General features: G+C 44.0%; 1 non-coding gene across 1 annotated transcript; it reads left to right on the top strand.

The window, feature by feature from the left end:
• The first annotated feature begins 2,555 nt into the window (after positions 1-2,555).
• Positions 2,556-2,630, top strand: Trnas-uga. Its single transcript has one exon. It is a non-coding gene; the product is annotated as a tRNA-Ser (tRNA).
• Positions 2,631-9,240: the final 6,610 nt, after the last annotated feature.

Here is a 9,240-nt window from a genome sequence, read left to right as displayed (position 1 = left end):
TAAATTTATTACTTCCTTGCTACAAACTCCATTAGTAACACATTTTGCTCACAGTATCTGTACAACTGGCTGAATGTACCAGAGAATTATATCAGTGTAGGACACGTAGTTCAGGAGATATGACGTCATTAACATTAAGAACAAGGCCAGAGCCTGCCAATAATTTACTTACATAATTAAATTTGTACGATACCCACATAGCGCGAGTCCTACTGGTAATTGTTTGGTAGTTTCCCCTTCAATTTGACGCCCGTTTCATTATTTTGCACAGTTTTACTGTAGCACTTCTCCAGCGTCACGGCATTCTTTTTAGAACATCCTGTATACTACAGTATCGAACGCCATTCAGACGTGCAGGAGGTCGCAGTTCGTCTCTTCGCCTGTAAAGTATCTTTTGTGTTTTAGAATGACGTTTTAAAAATTCGGAGACAGGTTTCTTACATCAAAACAAGAAAATAATGTCCAGTAACCATGGGCTCTAAAATGCATGCCATAAGAGCTATGATCACTTGTTCTTTCTCGATACAGTGAAACATTTCTCTTCCACTGCAAACTTTTAGCTTTCCATATTTCGAAAGGAGGTAGTATGGAACAAAACAGGAAAACAATGTCCAGTAAAAAAGGGTTCTAAAGTGCACTTCTTCAGTAGACCACTGATCTGCCAAGACATTATGATAACCTACCTAATAGCCAGTATGTCCGCCTTTGGCACGGATGACAGAGGCGACACGTCATGGCATGGAAGGAATGAGGCCTTGCTAGGTTACTGGAGGGAGTTGGCACCATATCTGCACACGCTAGTCACCTAATTCCTGTAAATTCAGGGAAGGGGAGCTATGAGCTCTGACGCCACGTTCAGTGACATCCCAGATGTGTTCGATCGGGTTCAGATCTGGCGAGTTGGCGGCTACCACATCAACTGGAACTCGCCACTGTGTTCCGCCAACCACTCTATCACACGCCTGGCCTTCTGACATGGCGTATTATCTTGCTGAAAAATACTACTGCCGTCGGGAAACACAATCGTCCTGAAGGGGTGTACGTGGTCTGCAACTAGTGTACGATACTCCCTGGCCGTCAAGGTGCCTTACACGAGCTCCACTGGACCCATGCATGCCCACGTAAATGTTCCTCAGAGCAAAATGGAACCTCCGCCAGCTTGTCTCCGCCCTGCAGTACAGGCCTCAAGGAGCTGTTCCCCTGGAAGACGAGAGGTTCACGCACTCCCATCGGCATGCTGAAGAAGGTATTGGAATTCATGAGACCATGCAACTTTCCGCCAGTGGCTCAACGTTCAGTGCCGATGATCACATGCCCATGTCAGTCGTAGCTGCCAATGTCGTGGTGTTAAAATTGGCACATGCACAGGTCGTCGGATCCAGAGGCCCATCGTTAGGAGTCTTCAGTGCACTGTACATTCAGTCGTACTTGTACTCTGCCTAGCATTAAAGTCTGATGTCGAATCCACCACAGTTCGCCGCCTGTCCTGTTTTACCAGTCTGCCCAGCCTATGACGTCCGACATCTGTAATGAGGGATGGCCGCCCAACCGCATGATGTCTGGACTTGGTTTCGCCAAGTCTTGAAGACACTCATCACAGCAATCCTCGAAACGCGTCAAGTCGTGCAGTTTCCGAAATGCTCGTGCCGATCCTCCGCGTCATCACAATCTGCCCTCAGCCATATTCAGAGAGATTTTGCCCCTTTCCCATTCCACACACGAACAGCACAATCACTAATATAATACTACATGCACTGTGAGTGTGTCTGATTAGTAGTCATTCCTCGCCAGGTGAAGTTGCTATCACCTGTAGGTGTTTATACCGATAAGAGGTCGTTGGTCATAATGTCCTGGCTGATCAGTGTATGTTTCAGAGTAGCGGTGATGAACAAGTGCCCATAACTCTCGAAGTATGAACTTAACAGCCCATGTTTACGAACATTCTTTTCTCGTTTTGGTGTAACAAAGCCGTCCTCAAATTTTTAGAATGTTATTCTGAAACACCCTGTACAAACTAATCTGTGGTACAGACGACAGGTTTCTTCTAGAATGAGATTTTCACTCTGCAGCGGAGTGTGCGCTGATATGAAACTTCCTGGTAGATTAACCCTGTGTACCTGTCCGAGACTCGAACTCGAGACCTTTGCCTTTCGCGGGAAAGTGCTCTAGCAACTGAGCTACCCAAGCACGACACACGCCCCGTCCTCACAGCTTTACTTCTGCCAGTATCTCGTCTCCTACCTTCCAAACTTTACAGAAGCTCTCCTGCGAACCTTGCAGAACTAGCACTCCTGAAAGAAAGGATACAGCGGAGACATGGCTTAGCCACAGCCTGGTGGATATTTCCGGAATGAGATTTTCACTCTGCAGCGGAGTGTGCGCTGATATGAAACTTCCTGGAAGATTAAAGCTGTGTGTGGCTAAGCCATGTCTCCGCAATATCCTTTCTATCAGGAGTGCTAGTTCTGCAAGGTTCGCAAGAGAGCTGTAAAGTTTGGAAGGTAGGAGACGAGATTCTCGCAGAAGTAAAGCTGTGGGGACGGGGCGTGAGTCGTGTTTGGGTAGCTCAGTTGGTAGAGCACTTGCCCGTGAAAGGCAAAGGTCCCGAGTTCGAGTCTCGGTCCGGCACACAGTTTTAATCTGCCAGGAAGTTTCATATCAGCGCACACTCCGCTGCAGAGTGAAAATCTCATTCTGGAAACATGCCCCAAGCTGTGGCTAAGCCATGTCTCCGCAATATCCTTTCTTTCAGGAGTGCTAGTTCTGCAAGGTTCGCAGGAGAGCTTCTGTAAAGTTGTTCGCGGGAGAGCTTCTGTAAAGTTTGGAAGGTAGGAGACAAGATACTGGCAGAAGTAAAGCTGTGAGGACGGGGCGTGAGTCGTGCTTGGGTAGCTCAGTTGGTAGAGCACTTGCCCGTGAAAGGCAAAGGTCCCAAGTTCGAGTCTCTGTCCACCACACAGTTTTAATCTGCCAGGAAGTTTCAGGTTACTTCTAGTTCTCTGACAGAAACACCTTTTCCCCAAGGATCGCCATACCGTTTCAGCCAATAATCCGTTATCGCTCCCTAGATGGTGCCGCCGCTCATAAAACTTTCCGCAAGACTCGAGCCGTTCCGCTAATAAGACAGACGACCTCCGGTGCGTCACAAAGGCTAAAACAAGATTAGCGGCCGCGCTCTAAGAAACGAGCATAGACGCTCGGCTCGCTCAGTGCTGTTAGTACAGATACGTCAGCGATACTGCGCGCCTGTGGGTGCCAGGGCGTACGTGCTAGCAGCAGACAGTGAGTTTGCGTGCTGTACGAGAGCAACACGGCGCAAATGCGAGTGCAAGGTGATTAGTGACACGGAGGCTCATTCCAAAACTGTGATTGCTGTTAAATTTTCATGAAAGAAGTGCAGGAGTCGTAACAAAACGGTACATAAACAGGGATCCACGAAGGTGCTGGAAAGGTGAAAATCGTTGGTGCCAGAACCGTGCTTGTGAGAGACTGGACGTCGCGAAGGTAATGGAGCAAACTTAGGCGACTCTAGGGTTGGAACTGTGAACAGTAGAGAAATAGAAACTTTTTCTGGGCTGACCAGCTGTTCGAGTGACGCCTTGGTGATGCAATATCGTCGCTGTCTGTGTCGAAAGAAGATGTACAGATTGTGAGCGAGGAAGTGACTATTTTCGCAGCTTTTCGCAGCCAAGAGTGAGCTATCGCCGTTGGCGGGGCACAGCTTCGAGGGTAACCACGGGCGATGGAGGAACACCACGGGAAACCTCGGCGGTGGGTGGTGGGTAAGATTTCAGGCCTGCGTGGGGGCTTGCGCAACCTACTGGGCGCCTTCAGAGGCTGCTTCGTGCGATCGCCCTACAAGGAGATGGACCCTGAGCAGGAGCTCGACTGGGACTACCTGCAGGTGCCCAACATGGACTCGACGCGCTCGCTGCCGGCCGAGCGCTAGCAGCCGATTCCGCTCAGGTGCGGCCGCAGCTGCAGCAGCCAAGTGTGCGCCCTCCATATTGTTCCTGTCACTCGACGCGGGTCGGTGTCGCTAGTGGCACGGCCCCATCTTCCTTCCCACTACGCTCTTTTGCTGAATGGAGACACTACCAGTGAATCAACGAGTGAAGCAGTAGCTTTAGACCAGTTTCTCTCTGAAACTGTCGTAACATTATAGATTTTGTGGTATCTCAGGTTTTCTCGGCGTGATTTAGTAATGCTGTACTTCCGATTGCTCATCCGAATAACTGAATCCACTTTGTGCACAACATTTCGACAACAGACCATGCCGTCTTTTTTTCCCCTTCAGTTTATTGACTTTCAGGTCGCGTACATTCGGCCGTCTTAGTAATGGGAGGACGATACGATAGCATATTGAAGACAATTTTCTTGTCAGTTACGATGTAAGGACAACACAACATCCAGTCCCTGAGCGGAGAAAATCTCTGATCCAACCAGGGATTGAACCCGGACCCTTTGGTCAGCAAGCTGTCGTGTTAATCGGACAGCTATCGAGGCGGTATCTCTTCTTCATGCGCTGCAGTTGTGCTGTTATGTGTACTCGCTGCCTGGACTACAACCAGACTGTGCACTGTAGTTATTCTCGCGTCGCTATTTATGGCTGAGTTCAATTACCGACGCCTCCCCCCCCCCCCCCCCCTCCCCCAAACATGGCCTTTGTTACTCTTTTCATTTCCAGAGCTTGCACTGATATTTTTGAAACGCACATTCTCTCAGCGTTTACAGGCTCTGCCAGACGTCACGTCTGGCGAGGTTTTAATAAACTGAGTTCCTGACTCTGAGCTCTCCTCCTCGGTTGATTAGGTTTTTCAACGTCTTTATTTTGACAGACTCATTAATTACGCTGTCCTAGAAACACCAGCGTACTGGATTCCTCGCATTTAATTTCGTGATTGCATTTGAGGCTGGGCTCAGCTATAGTTATTTGCTTCGTTGTTTCAGTTGGATGTATCACAGATTTTTTTTTTACCTCTCTTCTCAACTGTCCTAATACTCTGTCACAGAGATTACATTCCACAGTCGCATGGAGTAACGATTCCAGGAAAACCTAGTAGATTGGAATGGAGGTTATAATTTAACTGTGGTGTACATGTCCACTGCAGTGTACAACTATTAATGGTCGCTTATTTGGCACTTTCAGTCACTCTTGAGGTTGCAGCTGCACGCACGGCCCAACACCAGTAGGGAATATCCACTGGAGTTGGCTGCGTACATTTTCGGCCTCAAGATTGATTGAAAAGGCCAAATATGCGATCATTAACAGCTGTACACTGCAATGGAAATGTGAAACAAAGGATTAAATTGAAACCTCTGTTGCCGGCCGGTGTGGCCGCGCGGTTCTAGGCGCTCCAGTCTGGAACCGCGCGACCACTACGGCCGCAGGTTCGAATCCTGCCTCGGGCATGCATGTATGTGATGTCCTTAGGTTGGTTCGGTTTAAGTAGTTCTAAGTTCTAGGGGACTGATGACCTCCGATGTTAAGTCCCATAGCGCTCAGAGCCATTTGAACCATCTGAAACCTCTGTTTCATCTTATAAGGTTTTCCTGGAATCGTTATCCCACACGAAAGTGGCATGTATTCCCTGTGGCAGACTGTTAAGACAGTTGAGGGGAGGTGCAAGAAACATGTGGCACACCCGACTGAAACAACGAAACAATTAACTGTCGCGGAGCACTGTCTCGAACACAATCATGAAATGAAATACGAGGAGACCAATAGCGTAGTGTATTTGGGACAGCGTAATTACTCAGTCTGTAGAAATAAATACGTCGGAAAACCTAAACACTGAGATGGATATTTCAATTTAAACAAGGCTTGGCTCAGGCACTCACTTTATTAAGATCTCGCCGGGCATCATATCCACCCGAGCTGGGACCTGCTGAGATAATGCGCGTTTCAACAAACATCAGAGGGAGCTCTGGAAAACAAAGGGTCTCAAAGAACGTCTTGCGAGAGGTTGGTAGTTGAACTCGGCCATAAATAACGACGCGAGAACGACAATAGGTCACATTCTGGTTGTAGTCCAGGAAGCGAGTACACATACCAGCAAAACTAGCAGCACCTGAAGAAGATGACTGCGTCTGTCTTCGAAATATTTTACGTAAAATGGAAACAACAACTCGACCGAATACCTGGAAGCACACCATTAATGAAAGTTCTTATTGAGTAGTAAATTTGAGTTTCCCAGCTCCACAAATGACGTGCATTTTGTGACATAGGTCATCGTCAGTTTTGTGTAGCTCGTGTTGGGTGTGAAGTTGGAATTCAGTCAAGAAATTAGATTTGCGTTCTGGAGACAGACACCCAGATTCAGGTTTTTTCGTAGTTTTCTTAAATCCTATGAAAAGGACGCGGACGATATCCTTACCTATCCCTACCAACCTCTATTTGTGTTCCGTATCTAACGACCTTCTCGTCGGCAGAATGTTGAACCCTTCCTTCTCCATATCATCTGTGTACATCAAGTCCGTTTGTATTTATAAATAACAAATTTATCTACAATAGTGTATGTATTTAATTTTGGATATTCATAGACGACAGCATTTAGCAAACAAACCACTATGTCCTAATTTGCTCAAGGAGGCAGTGTGATAAGAACTATAGCTACTATAGCACTGTAGTCCTCTCAGATCTCCAAGTTAGGTGTAGAAACTGGTTGTATTACTTCATAAAAAGTTGACGTTCTTCGTTGCTGTTAGTAATTCCATCGATTCATTTTTAATGTCTTACATTGAACTGGAGCAACAAATATTAATACAACTAATTTTCATTATATATGACTAGTACTATTGCATCAATATGTAAAACTTGAAAAGAGAATGGATAACTTATTTTCAACAATTTATGTAAGATGAGTATCAGTTGTGCCCTGTTAATCGCATGAATTACTTCGAGTGCTATACAAATAAAACAGCTTCACAGCAACTTGTTCCTTTTCTTAATTTTATTTATTTGTTTGTACTCTAAATACATTGCGAGATGTTTGCGCTGCAACCGGAAACAATTCTTCAAAGACAGCAAACAATGCTCACGCATAGCTACAAATACAGTGATAAACGCTGTCCCTTTTACTTCACCAGTAATTTTTGTAAATTTTTCAGTTATAGTGTAAATACTTCATGAAAACAACTTTAAGGTTGAAAAAAATCCGTTCAGAAACTTCAGTGCAGTCAGATTCATGTCGCTGTTTTTCTTAAGGAAATGTTACACAGGACGTTAAAACTTATGTATCTTCTTTGAGATCAGATTGGAAAATCACTTGGCGATCATCTACTAAAAAATTTAACTTATTTTTGTTCAAAATTGTATGAGAATAATTATCAAAAGTTGTTTACGCCTTGAAACGTACGCATTTAAACGCATATCCTGTCAAAACAATACAGGGAATTTGGGCAGCTCAGTTGAATGTAGCTGTATGAAGAGCTAATATGAACACTCGAGTTTTACAGAAAAAGTTTCTATGTAAGTTTTCTGTTTTTTTTTGTTTTTGAAATAAAGCATTATAATTCAAAAACTACTTGTGTTAATTTGATTCTCAGTTATTTCAGTTTAATATCCTGTAAACCTTCGATTGTTTTGAGTCTCGAAAGTTGTCATACTGTCAATTCATAATTCTTCCAGTTGTTCTGTTATGTTTCTTTTTCTTTTACCTAGATCAAAAATAAAGATGTATGACTGTATTGTGGACATGTAGAGTTATTAGATTTTTCGATTAATAGGTTTCCATTTGGGTCAATTTTATTTTATCTGCGTAAATGAAGTCAGAAGGTCTGTTCAAATACGGCATCGTTAGGTGACGGGAGTGAGTAATATCTACCGTTATCAAGATGAAATGTTAAATCAATATATTGATACTAATGTTATGATGTACATGGAGTATGCACCAAAGCATAAGGTTATTTATTCAGTTCTTTTACTTCATTTTGGAGCTTATGGTTTTCGGTGTACGATAGATTTCTACTAAATAAAGTTCTATTCATTTAACTTACTGTTTACACTAAGGAGATTTCCTCTGCCAGATTTATCAATGGAAAATTATTTGTATAATTTATGTCTTCAAAACTGCAGCAATTTGTGTCATTTCTTTGATATTTGAAGGAGTGAGCTTTTAAAATTATTGTGTATACTGAGAATAGGGGAGTACAGTATATTGACTACATATGCATATTTGACAGGGTTGTAGCCTCTCCCCCATGTTATTCAATCTGTATATTGAGCAAGCAGTAAAGGAAACAAAAGAAAAATTCGGAGTAGGTATTAAAATTCATGGAGAAGAAGTAAAAACTTTGAGGTTCGCCGATGACACTGTAATTCTGCCAGAGACAGCAAAGGACTTGGAAGAGCAGTTGACACGAATGGACAGTGTTTTGAAAGGAGGATATAAGATGAACATCAACGAAAGCAAAACGAGGATAATGGGAATGTAGTCGAATTAAGTCGGATGATGCTGAGGGAATTAGATTAGGAAATGAGACACTTAAAGTAGTAAAGGAGTTTAGCTATTTAGGGAGCAAAATAACCGATGATGGTCGAAGTAGAGAGGATATAAATTGTAGACTGGCAATGGCAAGGAAAGCGTTTCTGAAGAAGAGAAATTTGTTAACATCGAGTATAGATTTAAGCGTCAGGAAGTCGTTTCTGAAAGTATTTGTATGGGGTGTAGCCATGTATGGCGTCAGGAAGTCGTTTCTGAAAGTATTTGTATGGGGTGTAGCCATGTATGGAAGTGAAACATGGACGATAACTAGTTTGGACAAAAAGAGAATAGAAGCTTTCGAAATGTGGTGCTACAGAAGAATGCTGAGGATAAGGTGAGTAGATCACATAACTAATGAGGAGGTATTGAATAGAATTGGGGAGAAGAGAAGTTTGTGGCACAACTTGACTAGAAGAAGGGATCGTTTGGTAGGACATGTTTTGAGGCATCAAGGGATCACAAATTTAGCATTGGAGGGCACCGTGGAGGGTAAAAATCGTAGAGGGAGACCAAGAGATGAATACACTAAGCAGATTCAGAAGGATGTAGGTTGCAGTAGGTACTGGGAGATGAAGGAGCTTGCACAGGATAGAGTAGCATGGAGAGCTGCATCAAACCAGTCTCAGGACTGAAGACCACAACAACAACATGCATATTTGGTAGATTTTTCTTTTTTATGATAGTGGAAACATCAGTTTTTAAAGCAAATATGTATGCACTGTGACCAAACCAGCGTCGCTGTCAAATATATGGT

Source organism: Schistocerca piceifrons, chromosome 2 (assembly GCF_021461385.2).
Source record: "Schistocerca piceifrons isolate TAMUIC-IGC-003096 chromosome 2, iqSchPice1.1, whole genome shotgun sequence".
NCBI lineage: Eukaryota > Metazoa > Arthropoda > Insecta > Orthoptera > Acrididae > Schistocerca > Schistocerca piceifrons.
The sequence above is the reverse complement of the archived record's forward strand: the minus strand, read 5'-3'. Positions and strand labels throughout refer to the sequence as shown.